Here is a 16,099-nt window from a genome sequence, read left to right as displayed (position 1 = left end):
CATTGAATGATTACAGGTCAGCTGCCCGAAGAAGCTATTTAGAAAAAACCTCGAAACTGACCATGCCTTCCTAAATGTAACTATGTTAGAACAAAAAAGAAAATCTGAACGCTAAGTGCTTTGAGGTACTCCCAAGTAGACCTATAAAGAACTATAAAGAAGAGATCCGGCCTGCGACTGACTGTTCATTTTCGATTCAGTGAAAAGCAACTGCGGTTTTGGTAGCCATTACTTCACTTCACCCTTGCTTACCTATTACAGATTGTGAGTAAACCCGCCTTTTCTTCAATAATAATGAAGCAGCACAGCCCGTTAGCTTAAAGTCTTCAGAGTACGGCGCCTTAAGCATGTAAGAATGCAAATTAGTATTAATTCCAAGTTTCCAAGAAAATCACAGTGTCATATCGTCTATGGTTCATACCTTTTTCTTCACAACGTTTCGCCAAATAGGTGCATACTTGATTTTATGATTGGGATTGTGCAACTGATTTAGGCTTGTCCAGTCATCTGTTACTATTTGCACGGTTCCTTGTGAGTTTCATTTAGGTGGAAACCGCGGAATAAAACATATAGTAGGTATTTAAGTGAGCTTCAATCGATGTTGTACCGATGTTGTGATATGTTGAAGATTCTGCTAGTAACCAGTTAATGTTCGGAATGAACACAACATGCAAGAGATCTTTTAAAACGCCTAAGCTTTACTTTAAGAGAAAATGCTTTTTTTGTCAGTAAATTGGACGAGGGCTAAAATAAATTGTGTAGTCGATATTTAAGAGATTTGGCATTTTTATAGAAAATAATATAGTTCTTACTCTATCGGCCAAATTGTTTTTTTTGTTTTGTTTTTTGTTTTGTTTTGTTTTTGCTGTGGAAAAGGTTGAAATTAAAAAAGAATGCCATCTATTTTAAGTTTTCCATATGTTTAGCGTGTAGTTTCATGCTAACCGTCGGGTAAAACATCTCACTTATATTCAGTTACAATAATTAGGATTCACCAGACGTTTGATGCGTAGAAAGGATGCACAAATAAGCGTCGACATCTATTTCAACTTAAAAAAGTCACTCTGCATGCGTACTTCTGAATGTAAACAACAAAATTTAAATCAACCCCCCCCCCCCAAAAAAAAAAGAAAAAAAAGAAAATGCGCCTTACCAATTATTGACCCCAAATATGACAAGAGAGTCAACGCAGACGCGAATACAATTTGCTGAAATGTGTTCATAGAAATGCGAGAAGCTACAGACAGCTGCTAGCCACACCAGATAAAGCATACCGAGTGGTAAAATAAAAGTAATCGTAATGGATTGGAGAAGTAGAAGTTATTTATGCCGTTACGTATTTCAATTTATAATCCATCAAATATTTTAGCTCGCGCGCCATTGGTCGAAACGCGTCACATGACTGAATATTCCCCAACTAAAAACTGGGGAATATCTGAGTGATATTCCCCAATTTTCAAAACCGCGCGTGTTGCGAAAAAAATTGCACTCGGAAAACTGTTCGCTTCTCGGAACAGATACTTTCCGCGGACAAATATCCGAGCATATTTTCGCGCCAACTGGACGCTATTGTTTATATACTCCACATGATCAGTCATTCAAATTTACGAGAGTCTTCTCTTGAAATTTCCTTATCTATTACGACAACTTCTATATTTTTTGGTTTACGCAGTAGAACACTTATTTATCTTTTCTCTTCATTCGCTCATTACCTTCCTGTCGATTTTCCAAGATAACAATGTTTCGAGAGGGAGCCAGTTTCGTATTGCGGTACTACGATATAAGTTCGGTAAAGCACAAATTGACAACTGACCAAGAGGCTTTTGTTTACAAAGGGAATGGGTTTCGTTAATTGCTTAAAATTTGATACCCTTTACGGCTAATCTTATTGGTACAGTTCTGCCACGTATAAGGCGAGTTTAATTATGCCATGGTTCGCGTTTTGGCGACAGGTAGTTGAGTCAAAATGCCCATATTTGATGAGACTAAACGAGCCATGTGATCATGATATCGAAGCCATATCAGGCCAGCAGGCATGGTTTCTGATTGGGCAATAGTGAATTTGGGTACCGATGAGATCAGAAAATTAAACAAGCTGGAGATGGTAATTTAACAGGCTGTGTGTTTATCGATTTATCCAAAGCATTCGGCACCATCAGTCACGCAGGACTTTTGAACAAACTTCCTTTCTACGGAATCCACGGGAGAGAACTGGAGTGGTTCACTGATTATCTTTTAAGTATAACACAGGCTGGCCAATATAAGGGTGTATTAGAAGTAGAAGTTCAATCAGTTTTTTCAGGCGTACCACAGAGGAGTATCCTGGGGCCCGTTCTGTTCATAATCCATTTTAATGATGTCCATAAACCGCTGCACTTTTCAAAGATAATTACTTATGCTGATGACTCTAATTTATACCTCATTCAAAGACATTGTCACGATCCGAAGGAACCTCAATGAAGACATTAAGAGTGTGTGCAAGAGAAAACCAGGCAGGAGGTAGTACAGCTCCAGTTACCGATTTCGCTCAAACTTGGCACAAATGTTGGGTTTGGTGAGTAAATGATCATGGCAAAAAATTAGGTCAAAATATGTTATTCCCTTCAAGTTAGGAGGACCCCCTCCAAAGATGGCCATTTGTCACTAATTTATGCATATTTAATTAGCTGTCTTTGATTTAGTATTTCTACAACAAAAAAGTCCATGTGAAAATGAAATCCACTGGATCATGTTCTCCTACTATCAGTCTCAAAGCACAGATATTCATTTGAACTAGACAATTTGATTTTTCTCCATGGCTTCATCTAAAGTAAGGTGCATATTTTGTAGAGTTGTGAATAGCCTTTAATTGATGGCAAATATCTGCACTGGGCAACAGCAAATACGCATTATTATAACACGGATAAAAAGCCATCAAATGTTTGGGACTTCAAAATTTTTTCTGTGCTGGCGTACTGTTTACATAGGACTTTACGATTTTTCGCCATTTCATGAACATCCACTATAACACAAAAGCCATTTTTTCTGTTTTAACCTAACTCGAAATCAACAAGAAATATCTACCTAAGTATTTTCCTATCAATTTCCGGTATAAATTCGGAGAAAAGAAGCACTTGAGACATTTCTTTCATATATTTTCAGAGCTACATTTTGTGGCATTCTCTCGATATCGAAAAATGCAGCAGAAGAAGATTCAATGCATCAGTTCTCTCAACTTATGTTTTCAGGCGTAAAATAGAATGCAAACAATAAATAGCTACTACATACATGTCACTTAGACGCGATTTTGCGCTCTCCGTTGGTTCGTGGATTGCGAAATGTCCAGTTTTGTGTCATCTGTTCCGCTGATTCGACCCAAGGTTTAAAAAGAATATCCATTACCATCCCGCTTTCGTCATCAGAGATATCAACATTTGCCGAAACAGCTACTAAAAAGGCCGTTTAAAGTCCAGGGAGAGCGATCTCTGTTGTTTTAAAGTACAGATTGCTTTTAAAATCCATCATAAAAACTCCTCTTAACTTGAAGGGAATAACATATTTCGACCTAATTTTTTGCCATGCTCATTAAGGGACCGTTCATTTTTTATAAGGTAGGGGGGGCTGGTGGGATTTGGGGGGGGGGGCATGCGAAAAAAAATGGCTTTCGAGGGGGGGCCATCCCAAAAAAATAAGGGAAAAAGGGGGGGTCACGTGAAATATTTTAGTAAAACTTTAAAAGGGCATAATGTTTGAATATCAAAAAAATTGCTATAGAATAAACATAGAAGGCAGGATACAAATTTTTTACAAACTTTCCTTCTGCTTTAAAAAAACGTTTGGCGACAAAAAGCATTTGTAGTTACTGAAAAGAAGTATTTAACACTGTTATTTTCGAATGCAACTTTCACCGGCACTCATCTTCATCTCCGCTGTCGTCGAGTTCTTCGTCGCCGCTTGTGCTGCTATGGGAGTCTCTTTCACCAATGCTGCAAGAAGCAGCAATGCTTTCCGTCAGAGTGTACTCTTCAGGGTACATGAAGGTGTAAACATAATCTCTGACTTCCCGCTCAAGGTTGGTGGTGATTCTGCTTCTTGCAGCATTGGTGAAATAATTCCCTTCCAAGAGCTGGGCGATGTATGGCCCATCTCTTCTAAATATCGACGTGGCAACATCCTCAACTTTAAGACACTCTTCCGGGACGGCCGTTCTAGGAGGGTACACAAGGCATTGTGGAAGATCATTTCCTAGCGGGTGTCCAACACAGATTCCATAAACTCGTTGGACGTTGTTTTCAGTCCGCTTCCTCTTTCTTTCATTTGACTTTCTGCGGTTTTCTTTTTTCCTTCTCCTTTTGTTGATGTGCTGTTTGAGTATGCCTTTGAATATGCTGTTATAATTGCTCTTCTTATTTTCTAGTGCTTCCATGTCCTGCGTGACCTTCGTCAACTTAGCTTCTGCACATTTGATCTGTTTTACATTAAAACTGTGGGCAAATTCTTCGCCCTGCTTTAAAGCAAGCCCATTGGACTGAAAGAGTGTGGAATCGTGTTCCTTTACATCTTTCAATATGACATTCAACTTTTCCACCATTGCTCTGTGCTCTTTGATGGAGAAGTTCAGTTTTCTTCCATCACTGGGCTTCAACTGGTACCCTTGCATGGAAAACTCACTCGCCCTTTCTGAACAGCCATCCGCACCTAGAAAAATTGCTTCTTTTGCTTGTAAGATGTCAAACTGCCTGGATCGTTCAGCTGTAAACCTTTTCTTAAACGACTCGTCGCTTTCGCCATTATTGCGCATTTTGGAATGAGCCTCTTTCATGATGCTCATGTAGTAATGCGCTCTTTCCCCGATTGGATTAACAATATAAAGAAGAAAGAGCATGGAAGTGGCAGGCTGGTTTTATCTGACCCAGAGAGCGTTGCTCTATTTGCAGATAAGTTTATTCTCAAATCGAAGTTTGTGGTGGATTATCTTCAGCATCTTGAAGTGCTGGAATTTAAAAGGAAAAAGAGAGCAGAAGAAAAGGCAAAGTTAAGTAGGGAGGAGGATTATCCTTGGACTGAGTTGTGCGAAGGTCTAACCAAGCTTAAAAAGCTACGTGTTCCAGAACTAAACAAGTACTCAAACCACCACGGGCTGAAGCAGCATTTGAAAAGCAGCAAGAGTGAGAAAGTAAAGGCAATTGTAAGACATTCATGCTTGCAGCAGAAGAGTCCTCTCAGAGCTGGCCAACCAACACTGAGAAATGCCAGGACATTGACACAAAATGACAACAGGGCAAGTGCTGACAGCAGTGAAACGGATGAAAGTGACAATGATGAGTATGACAGTGATGCCATTGACTCTGGGGGAGGAGATGACTCAAGTGACGTCATTCTTGCATTCATCAATTCAGATGAGGAAGATGCCAATGAGAGGCCAAATGCCACACGCTCAGGGCGAGCCATAACTAGGAGATCCGAAATTGACTTCTCTTTCTTTTGATTTGTTTTTTAAACAACAGCTCTCTGTCGTATAGAGATTGTAAATATTGTCTACATAGTGAGCACAATAACGTGAAGTAGGGGGATAATAGAGAAATATTAAAAAAGTTGAAATCTAAATATTGTTTGTTCAATTTTTTTTTTGGGGGGGGTCATCCCAAAAAATGACCGCTACGAGGGGGGGCCATGTGAAAAAATTGGTAAGCTGAGGGGGGGTCATGCGATTTTTAAATGGTGCTTCCCAAATCCCACCAGCCCCCCCTCCCTCATAAAAAATGAACGGTCCCTTACTCACCAAACCCAACATTTGTGCCAAGTTAGAGCAAAATCGGTGATTTGAGCTGTATCACCTCCTGCCTGGTTCTGCTTGGTTTTCTCGTGGGAACACTCTTAACAGCTTATGTCGTTGGTTCAAAGAAAACGAACTGATAGTCAATTTAAAAAAAGGGAAGACTGAGGCTATGCTCTTTGGAACTGTGAAAAAAATCAATCTTCAGGGAAATGAGCTTAGTATCTCTGTTAGTGGGACACGTATCAACAATATGTTTGTTTACAAGTGCTTAGGCATTGATCTAGACCCAGATTTGAACCTTACATTACACTTTGATAGAATTCACAAGAAAGCAGCAGGCAGAGCTAACCTTTTAAGATTTAATTTAATTTAATTTAATTTAATTTAAGGAACAATGGTTTATCAGTGAAACTACCTAAAGCTCGCCTTAAATTTGGGAAGAAGAGCTTTCATTATCAAGGAGCCAAGATTTTTAATGAACTACCAATCGAATGTAGATCCATAACTTCAAGATTTTTATTTAGCTTAATCTTAAGTGAACATTTTTACTAATTTTGCACGCCTTTTTTACCCATTTTTACTTTTTTACGTCTTTTACCTTATTTTTACTATAGTTTCTTTTACAAGACCCCTCTGATAACAGTGTTGAATACACTGATGGTCCGGACCTATTTCCTTGGGGGTGATATAGGATGGACCAGAAAAGGGGTGCCCCTCTGGGAGGACAATAGGTCAGATGGTACTATGACACCATCCTGGAAAGATCCGGACCTATTTCCAAGTTTGGCCATAGCGTTTACTGTGGGGCAAAGTGCAGCCTAGGTTGCACTTCCCTGCCACCAAAAACCTTTATTGACTAAGCAGCTATAGTTTACACACTATATAACAAATAGAACGTGGTAGTGAATAAACCAAGAAGGCTCAGCAGGTAAAAGCCACCTTCTCACGAAAGGTAATTACAACCACATGGAGGAAAAAGATGGGAAAGGACAAAGCTACCAATACAGGGAGGGAGGGAGGGGAAAGCGGAGAACGGCCTAGCTTGAATACTATCTCACAACTGGGATAGGGTCACAAAACAATGGGATTTTACTAACTGGGGATTGAAGGAGTTGGGAGGGGTATAGCACGCTGAAATCACATGAGAGCATGGTGAAAAACCAATGAGAGCTTTGTCGTATGATTTCCCATATGGTAAAACGATTGCGTTGCATTGGACATTGACCTAAGGCTATTGCACAGTGGCTAATGGGGAGAAGATAACAGAACTGGTGACAACCTTAGATGGCAGCTATGGTGTAGATTACAGAGCTCATTAACCACAGTTTAAATGCTTAAACTTCCAATTGTTATTATTGTTATTATTGGGTACGGTAAGTATACGGAATTGATAAATTTTGATCACCTATATCAGCTAGTCGTCTAGCGACAGTGGTATTTGGGAAACAATTTTTATGCCAGGATAGACAATTGAGAAAATGAATGTTTTCTTTATTACCGGACATTTCGTTCAATATTTGAAGCAGTGAATAAACAATGCAATGTATGGACGGCTAATATCGATCGAGAATTAGTGCAAATAAGGTTTAATAAATATAACAGGTAGTAGATAAAGGACTAAAACTTTGGAGCTAAATATTAATTTATAGTACGTCAATGTAAATGCACTGTAAAATCACAGTAAAACTGTTTTCAAACCTCACCTGGTCGCCGAAAACGATTTAAAAAAGCGCATTCTCCACTTATCAGCCCAAAAATAATGATCATATGCAATAATGTCTTACCATGTTTTCATTTCGTAATTATCATAAGACATAATTAAGAACCTTTTTAAAGTCAGCAAAGAAACGTGTTGAAAAGCTGTCTCCGCCGCCTACATCAATCGTATTAAAAGGCAGTTTCATTAAATCGTGTAAAAATGAATTAGATATACAGTCACAGCTAGAAACTAGTTAATTCTAGATTATAAACAAAATAAATGGAACTGACGTCTGTTTTGACGTGCACATTATTCGTACTCGAGTTCAAATTGACCACTAAATAAAAGCCAATTAATAATCGTTTTGACAGTGAAAGCACTCATATATCTCATGGTGATTACTTGATTAAGTGCGTCAAATCTTTTTTTGTTCATTTCCATGTTAAAGGGCTTTTCGGTTCGTGTTCTTTTTTTTTAGTTTTAGTTTGTTTGCTTTGTTTAGTCTTTTTTTTTTTTTGAGAGGGGAGGCTAATTTATTCTATTCTTGTTTGTTTGGTTGTTTATTTTGTAATTATATACAGTTGAATCCCGGGTTGTTTACCATTTACACAAAAAAACCCAAAAATTTCGGTCAGAATGCAGCATTTGCAATTCTTAACCGCCATCTTGGAATTATGACCAGGTGGTGCTCCTCCTAGGCTCTCTCGGTATATTGGGGGCTCTTCAGTTGATGGTAAATGTATACAGTCGAAACTCCGGTAATGACCACCTCTTTACAACGGCCATCTCCCTACAACGGCCACCTCTCTATAACAGCTACTTTATTTCGTCCCGGCGGACGGTCCATACATTCACTCCTAATTTAACCTCTTTACAGCGGCCACTTCTCTACTGCGGCCACCTCTCTACAACGGCCTCCTCTCTACAGCGGCCACCTCTCTACAGCGGCCATCTCTACAACGGCCACCTCTCTACAACGGCCACCTCTCCACAGCGGCCACCCCTCTACAGCGGCCACCTCTCTACAGCGGCCACCTCCCTACAGCGGCCACCTCTCTACAGCGGCTGCCTCTCTACAACGGCCACCTCTCTACAGCGGCCACCTCTCTACAACGGCCACCTCTCTACAGCGGCCACCTCCCTACAATGGCCACCTCTCTACAACGGCCACCTCTCTACAGCGGCCACCTCCCTATAGCGGCCACCTCTCTACAACGGCCACCTCTCTACAGCGGCCACCTCTCTACAATGGCCACCTCTCTACAACGGCTATCTTTCTACAACGACCACCTCTCTATAGCGGCCACCTCTCTACAGCGGCCACCTCTCTACAGCAGCCACCTCTCCACAACGTCCATTGAAGCGCTTCCCAAACTACCGAAATAACCTCTCCACAAAGGCCAGTTAATCAACGACTGTCGCATGGTGTTTACCAAAACCCGTGTAATATTGTAAAAGGTCGTGAAACTTGATCCGAACCGGCGCCGTTGGTCTCTGTTTCTCTTTAGTTTCTGTTTAAATGATATATTTTGATTTTGCACACACACACACCCCCTTCCCCCATGCGTAAATAGGCTTAACCGTGCTTTCCACTGTCTTAGAGTTTTGAAGATAAATAAGACGTACTTGTACAGGCTAGCAGCACGTGTCAACATCTTTCGCGCGGTGGCTAATCAAAGGGAAAACTTTGTCGTAGCCTCGCTAATTTGTATTTGTCAGGCTATGACCTTTGCGATACCGGTGCAGTGCTCTCTACCAACTGAAATATAGGAGCTGGTCATGTTGTGAGTTCGTAATATACTCGTAGATGGTGAAGAATACAAGTGAATATATGAAAGATCGCATATTTGAACTGGGGAGAAAGTATCTGAAGATGATTGGTCATCGCAGTGATACACACAACTTGAGCAGTCGTAAAATGAAAGCCTGAACAGGATTCAATATAATTTCACAACTGCTTAAGTTGTGCATATAACTGGGATGATCAGTCTTCATATCTTTCTCCGCAGTTCAAATATCTGACCTTTCATATTATATTCACTTGTTTTGTATTTGTCTCTAATAGCAATTACCTAATAAAACCTCCTTTTTCATATCGTTATAATCTGAAGAGGATCACTTCATACACGTCTCGTTATTTTGGACCCACGGAAATCTTCCGTGATCGACGTCTTCCCGAGAGAGAGAACATGGCTATGATCTTTATCAGATTGGAAAGATGAGTTCTTTGCTCAAATTTATTCATCATATGCACTGTCCATCCCTACTCAGTGGCACACAAATAATACGCGAAATGAATGTAAATATCGTTAGGTATTAGTACAGAACTTCAGCAAACCGGTTTAAACAGGTTAGTTTTGATTTTCTCCTGAGTTTGCGCACCACAAAAAATAGCTCAAAATGTACAGGCTGTACGTTGGCTTGGGGCAAAGGAAGACTTATGACAATAACTCTGTTATTGGCGATGTGAAATGATGAAGAACGGATATGTTGCAAAGCATCCAGCTGGATAATATTTCCTTCCATAGTGAAATGACGAAAAGCGTAGCTGAATATTAACGGTAAGGCAAAGAAACAAACGCCGTAAGAAAACCTTGAATTATTGGACAAGCGTGCCATACGTGCCTAAGAAAAAAAGTGAGGTATTTTCACAATAGTGGAGAGAACTTAACGGGAAGAAATATGGAAACTAGAGTAAATTCTCATAACAATTTAAGCGCACAACATGTTAAACTGGTTAAGCACAACTTGTGAACAGCTAAACGTTTCAAACCCCTAAATCCGCATCAGTGATTCGGTTTATAAACTATCTTCTACCTTTTGACTACATAACATTAGGATAAAGAACGTGATCATGCAAAGGAGACTTGGAAGAGATTATAATCTTAAGGAAAGCTACGTGCCCTCAACTATCACACACAAAGCGTAACACAGGCCGTGTCCGTGAGAATCTTCCAGAGATATGTCCATGACAGGAACTAGCACTATCAATAATCATTTGAAAGATAAACCGCCTTAAATGCCAAATTAATAAAGAAAGCTTTTTTTCTGTAAAACTAGATTAGTTAAATATGATACGTCGTAACCGAATAAACCAATAGCCTGATAAAAATTGTAAATAACACTTAAGCCATTTAAAAACTGTCTATTTAAGTCCATCAGCAAATATTTGTGTAGCAATTAAATTATTTCTTGAGCTACAAGCGTGTTTAAAAAATTGAGTAAACCCAAACACAAGCTATCAGATTACGTGTGATCGCAAAGCATTGTCATGTGACTTTCCTCGCCCCTTTTTTAAAACTTCATTAATTAGTCCGGACATGTGCATGGAAACTGAACTAATTAGCGTAATAAGGAACGAAAACAACGAAAACAACGAAAACAACAACGACAAAAAGGAACCTTTGTAAGAAAATCACCAAAAATGACCTTTTCGGAGATGAGCATGTCGCTACTCACTCTCTCTTGCATGATAATTAAACTGAGAGATCATTCACCTCCGCGGAGGCGAACAACAGTTGATGTCCAGCTCTATCTACCACCACTTCCGTAAGTGTTTGTTACTATTTTTATCACACTGGCGCCAACTTAAGAATACTCCGGAGATAAATTTGATAAGGACACAGCTTGGTTTTTTCTTCAAAAAAAAGTATTTAATGACAAAAAAATAGCAGAAGTTCAAAACTTCCAAACGTTACTTCGACTCGTCAAATAGGAAGGAACAAGCGAAAGTTCATCACCAGAAACGTTTGTCAATTTACCTCTCTAACTGGGTGCTAGATACTTTGTATTATTTTTCTTTAATCATAGGGGAAAATGGCGAAAATGTTGTTTATCTCAGCTTTAATATTACTAGCATTTTATGCAAAAGCCACAAAGCAAAGAGAGGAGTTTAGGGATTCAAACGTTCGTCGGGATATGACTCCACGTCAAGTACATGAGCTGTTTCCACGTGTTTGTGGACTGCATGGATGGAAGAAATGCGGTCGAAGGCGATCATCTGTCAAGGTAACAATACAAATAACTCAATTGACGCTTCTGGAAATAATTGAAAGAACTTCTATTTACCTATGCAAAGTCTTGAATCTATGATTGATCGTATTATATGTGAACCACTTTTATTTTACTCACCTACAGCAGAAAAGGACTTAAGGACAATTAAGGAGCATTTTCTGTTTTCATCAATTTCTGAGGGTAACTTAACCACTCTTGGAGATAAAAATCAATCAAAAACTAAGGGTTTTCAACAAAAGTTCCAACCATACTAACATTGTTTGAATTAAGCACTAATGAAGCAGTTGAAATGAGACACAGGATAAATTCGTGGGTACTAGAGAACGCATTCTCTCATGTATAAGAGATCATGAACAGAACTTTACCGCCAGATAGGCGAGTGCAATTTAGAAACTTGAACTTAAACTTGAACTTCTTTAAGTGGTATTAATCGTTAACACACATAAACCACATAATGTTTTATTGTTCTTTTTTTTGTTTGGCTTATTTGACTATTTGTTTTCTTCTGTTTGTTTTTCTCGTTTTTTTTTTTCTTTTTCCTTTTTTCTTTTTGTTGCTGTTTGTTTGTTTCTCATTCATTTACCAAAAACGAAATAAAAATAATAGAATAAAAAACAACATCAACAATATTTGATCAAACATGAGGGAGATATATGGAACTTCAAACTCTGTAAAGCTAGGTTTGTCAATTTATTAGCCTTAAAAATGATTCTATCTTTAGTACTCAATCAGGTACACTAAGAACTTAATTTATGAATCTAAATGAAGAATGGCAAAACATTCCTTAAGACTGAAACTGTCAATGAGTAAGTTAAGATTGAGGATCAATGATCGCTGTGAATTTTTAATTTTTATTGTTATTACAGCAGAACCCCGCCTTAAGGTCACCTCGTTATTTTTTGTCCACTGTATTACTGCAGCCACAACAACGCTTTCACTTACACTGCGATACTTACGCTACTTTTTTTTAATAATACAAAACAAGGAAATACTTAAAATGTTTAGAAAACAACACGACTTAAGGGTGAGTGAAACATAGTAAAAAAATATACCACAACAACACGACTGAGACAAGTCGTATCTTTGTTTCTCTTTTTACAGCGGACACAAGGAATGCCGAAAGCAAAATTCGACCTAAACAATGAAAATGACCTTGATGATTTTTTCAAGACAGATAAAAATTGGTGATGAGGACAAAACATTCACCTCAATGAACTAGGCTGACTGCAATTCAAGGAAACAACATTGCGATGGCATACGGCGAAAGTGACATTATATTTCTAGGAAAAAAATAAAAGTAACGTAGTCCCTACCATCCATCATTTGAAAGAAATTGATTAATTATGTTCAACACTTAAGCACACTTATGAAAGAGATGAGAATTAAAGAGCCGAGAAGAGACGAGACGAGAAAAGACAAAGGCCACTCCAGATGAGTACTACGATTACATACATATTTAGCAATGACTGACCTGACATTACAAAACTTCACATGACCCGACATAACATGAATGGCTTATGTGACCTTAGAGGACTTGTTACACAAGGTTCATGTCAAACAAGGGGCTTCGATCCCTCACCCTCAATATAAACTCCTACTCCCTGTATGATTTTAACACCATACAAAGTGTTGGAAACATTGTTAAAGCTAAGATACCATGTCACGAGGCATGAAAATGTTTGAGCAATAAACTTGGAATATAAAGGCCGCCGGGCAATAGCCGATTTTTTGTCGGCCGACAAAAAATCTTCGCTTGTCGGCTAGTGTGCGGTGAATTCAGACAAGTATGCGACAACGTCTTGTCGGGACTTGTCGGTTAGTGTACGGTGGACCAAGGCAATTTTTCGGGGCTCGCGCGCGCCTTAACCAATTAGGAAATGTTATGAGAGTCACGTCAGTGGAATTGGCGCCATCTTGATTTTAGATAACTCGGCCCAAAGCCTCAACGCGGTTAGTCGCGACAAAAAGATCGGCTAGTGTGCGGTCAGCTGACGGACCGACAAATTTTAACCCCATTTGACCCCGACAAAAAGTCTGCTGTTCTACGACAAAAAAATCGGCTAGTCTACGGCAGCCTTAAGCAGTCTTTAAGTTGAAACTTGAGAAGTGGTGTATATCCTTGGGTGTCGAAGATACCTGTTTCACGCAATTGCACCAAACAAACCGCATTTGCTCGTCATGTCCTGGTAACAATGTGAATAACACGATATATCAAAATTTAATCTTATAGGATTACTGGCTGCATGAAAATTAATTTCACCCTTAAGAGCTTCTGCCTAATAATAATAATAATAATAATAACGAATATTTATACGGGATAGCCCTTCAGCGCAAGAGTACTGTTATCAAAAGGGTCCTGTCTAAATAACATAATATAAGGATAAAAACTAAAATAAGATAAGAATGACTTCGTAACTTATTAACTACGCTATACAAAAAATTGATCTAAAGACTCCCTAAATGGTACCCTACTGCTAATTTGCTTGATTATTAAAGATAAAGAATTGAAAGCTGAAGCGCCTAAATAGTAAAAACTTTTTCGAGCAAAGTCAAGTTTCACTTTCGGCAGAGCAATGGTGGTCCCGCTGTTCCTTGTATTAAAATCGTGGGTTAAAAAATTAAAATAATTTTTAAAAGGACTACAAACATTGCCTTTAAGGCAATCAAAAACAATTAAACAAGCCTTTTTCTTTGAAAAAATTTCAATTTTGGATAGGCGGAGTTCACAGTTTAGACATTTGGAGTTTTGCAGAATAATCCTGTGACTTCATTGTTCCAAGTTTCTTATTTGGCACCTACGTGTCTCTGACCAACCAAGCGTAATTTGGCCGCAGTAAGCGAAGATGGGCATTATCATTGCTCTATAAATTCGTTCAGCACTTAAGGTTTCGGTGTTAGAACGGATTCGTCGTAATAAATTCACTCTTCCTGCAGCTTTCTGGTATGTTTCGTAAAAGTGCATATCAGGATTCAATGTAGGGTCCAGATGGACACCTAGATACTTGTAATTTGTAGTCGTGTCGATACGAGATCCATTTACTGAGAGGTTTAGTTCTTGGCCATCGAAACCGCTTAATCTTTTTGCTGTTCCAAATAGCATTACTTCAGTTTTTCCTTATTTGAGATTAATGATAAGTTCGTTATCTCGAAACCAGGAGGCGAGGCTATTGATGTCTTCGCTGGGGTTGTGTTGGATAGCATCCAAATCTTTCGAGGATGTGAAAATTACTGAGTCATCTGCGTAGGTGATAATCTTAGAATAACGGTGCGACTTGTGGACGTCATTAAAATGAATTGTAAGGACTGTAAGGACGCAATTCCCCCGCTGGAAGACATTCCGATTGCCACCCACTCGGTTGTCGAGAAGTATTTTGAGCTGAATTCAGATGGGAAGCATGTAACGGACGGATATGCCTTTTCCAAGACAAAAAAGTTTGTAGCGTTGGGGAAACCCATACCAATCAACCTTTTGCCGAACCAAAACAACATGTTAGTACTTCTAGCTGCAAAAGACTATTCGCGTGCTGCCGGAAGACGAGGATTTTGCAAATCCTCGTCAAGCATGTTGCTGCTTTAGCGTATACAAACTGGTAGAGGGCACCATGCCATGCAATGTTGAGCTTCCCAGTCAATCAACAGGTCCGCCAACAGTGGGGAATACCGTCCATAAAACACTCACAAGATCCAGAGAAAAATCTCATGAAAAGAATGCCACAGCAAGAAATTGTATTTAAAAAACATCTGTTACAGCGAGACAAAAGTGGAGGAAGAAACCGGAAATTGCTAGTGGAGGTGAGTTGTGGTTACACATCAATACCGAACGGAGAGCCAGCAGTTGACGATGAAAGAGTTGCCAAGCTATGTGATGACTTAGCTTCATCTACGTGCCCTAAAGTTGTAGCTGAAATTGTAAAATTTTAGAGAAAGAGAAGTATAACGTGTCTGTTGAAGTCATTTCTGACTCAATGCATGTGTGTCAAAATTAAGAAAATGTAACCGAAGTATGTCTACCAGTTGCTCAAAGAAGTTCTGAGCGGTTCAGTAACAGAATCGAAAAGGTAACATTATCAAAGACACCCGTTGTAATTATTCTACAAGGGAAGAGGGAGTTTTAGGAAACTTGGGACTACATCAGAAGTTAAAAAAAAAGGACCACTCCAATTTCAGGAACTTCACAGTATTATCATCCTTAAAGATGAAGCTGCAAAATGCTTTGCAAGTGGACTTTACTTTATGGAAAGTGACCAAATTTATGGAGCTTCCCCCGACAGAACATTTCTGGGAGAAACATGCAAGACAATTGTAGAAATTAAAACTTGAAAATAAGTTAACCTTTCTGGACCCGCGCTGAAGGTAATTTAGAACTGCTAACTTCAGTAACTGAAGCTAGCGGTGCATGTTTTCAAAACCAAAGAGAAACGACAGAGACCTTTAAAAGATATTCATATTGTGAACTCTGGCCGTCTGACCTTTCAATCTGCTGAATACGTGACTCGTCACAGCTTTCGAAAGCAAAGAAGTGTTAAGCATAATTCTGAAATTAATCTATGGTAGAGCTCCGATCATTATTAGGTTGCAGTTTGTTTCACAGAACAGCAAGAACTAAAAATAAAACGTTTTTACATGTA

At 39.1% G+C, this 16,099-nt stretch overlaps 1 long non-coding RNA gene across 1 annotated transcript; it reads left to right on the top strand.

The window, feature by feature from the left end:
- Positions 1-11,129: 11,129 nt before the first annotated feature.
- LOC149117313 (uncharacterized) lies at positions 11,130-16,099 on the top strand. Its single transcript, XR_016205613.1, has 2 exons — positions 11,130-11,465; positions 12,573-16,099. It is a non-coding gene; the product is annotated as an uncharacterized LOC149117313 (long non-coding RNA).

This window comes from Orbicella faveolata, unplaced genomic scaffold, assembly GCF_042242905.1.
Source record: "Orbicella faveolata isolate gen_17 unplaced genomic scaffold, um_ofav_v1 contig_12, whole genome shotgun sequence".
NCBI classification, from domain to species: domain Eukaryota; kingdom Metazoa; phylum Cnidaria; class Anthozoa; order Scleractinia; family Merulinidae; genus Orbicella; species Orbicella faveolata.
Note: the sequence above shows the minus strand (reverse complement) of the source record. Positions and strands in the feature narration are given on the sequence as shown.